The sequence below is a fragment of the Pelmatolapia mariae genome, linkage group LG14, assembly GCF_036321145.2.
Source record: "Pelmatolapia mariae isolate MD_Pm_ZW linkage group LG14, Pm_UMD_F_2, whole genome shotgun sequence".
In the NCBI taxonomy this organism is placed as follows: domain Eukaryota; kingdom Metazoa; phylum Chordata; class Actinopteri; order Cichliformes; family Cichlidae; genus Pelmatolapia; species Pelmatolapia mariae.
This window is the reverse complement of record NC_086239.1, coordinates 25,808,322-25,809,943: the sequence shown is the minus strand read 5'-3', so window position 1 is coordinate 25,809,943 and position 1,622 is coordinate 25,808,322.

The following is a 1,622-nucleotide window of genomic DNA, read 5'->3' as shown; positions in this document are numbered from 1 at the left end:
GGTATCCCTAAATTTAGCAAATATTAGCTTCAGGCTAGGTTGCTACGACGAACAGGCTAATACCAGCATTTTACCACAACTTCACCAGATGTAGCTAAAGAGAGAAAGATTGCAGCTTGGTCAGCACTAGTGGCCTCTATAATGCATGCAAATACATGCATGTTGGAATCCCCCCCCCCCCCCCCCCCCAGCGCGCCCCCGGACACCAAAACAGTGCCAGCAGATTGAAACTGAAAAATGGTTTGAAACCGAAAAATGGATTGAAACCGAAAACTGGATTGAAACCGAAAAAAAAAATGGATTGAAACCGCAAAAAAAATGGATTGAAACCGAAAAAAAATGGACTGAAACTGAAAAAAAAAAATTGTAAGCGAAAACAAAAAAATTACAGTTTCAATTAATTGTTTTTCACTATCAATTTGTTTTTCAGTTTCAATACAAGATTTTTCAGTACATTAATTTCAGTTACAATATTTTTTTTGAGGTTCAATATTTTTTTCGGTTTCATTTCAAGGTGGCATCGTTCTGATCCCATATTAAACTCCCTCCCCAGCCGTGGCTCCAGGGTAAGGCCCCAGTAACACTGTCCAACTGAGCTGCTCTTCGTCTGGCCTCTCACCTCTCACCAATTTGCCTTGGTAGACCCTACCGGGGGGAGATAAAGCTCCCTGACAACATAGCCACTGGGATCACTGGAAACTATAAACCAGTCCACCACAATAAGGTGCCAATTCACTGAGATGTTCCTGGCAGGGCACGGCCCAAAGAAACGGCATGACCTGGTCTCCTGTAGGCCCACCAACACCAAAGTGTCTCTTCATTAACTACTTTTTTATTTACTATGTACTTACACATTGCATTTAATCATTACTTAGTATTGGTCTCTGGCTCTCTGACAGTTTGTTTTTTGTCCTGCCTTCCTCCCATCACAGATGTTTTCCCCTTCCTGAACATGGCTCTGTCAGTTTTCTTTCTAGTAAAAAGGAGTTTTCACTCCCTGCTCTTTTAAATTGCTTGCTCATAGGGTGTTATTTTAGTGTTGAGTTTTTCTTTACTTTACTATATAAAGTGCCTTGAGGTAACTGCTAGTGCTATATAAATAAAATTTAATTGAATTAAGTTTGGTTTATTAGGTTATTAACATGGATAACTGATACAGGCAATTTTCCATTTAACCCTTTAAGACCTACCATAGAACCAAGTCCGCCAGAGCTTATATTATATTTTTACATGCTGTAGTGCCATTTTTGGGAGCATTTCAAGTTGCTATACATCAATACAACCATTATAGCCCAAATTTTGATAATATGCATGCATTAAGTGCATAGTAATTACATAAATTGCAAAAAAGTGCAATAAACTACAAAAAAATTGAAAATCGTTTTTGTTTTTTTTAACATATTTTTCTAGTTAGAAAAATTTAAGAGGCTTATCCCTCAAAACTGTAAATACAAAAAAGTTGCACAAAATAGTTTCCCACCACAGGAAATTTATTTTGAGTGTCTTCATAGTTTTATTTTTGAAATACACCAATTTTTATATACTGCAGGAAAAACAAAAATAAATATTATAGTGCAAATTTGCAAAAAAACAGCATATGCATCAAAATAAACTATTTCCAG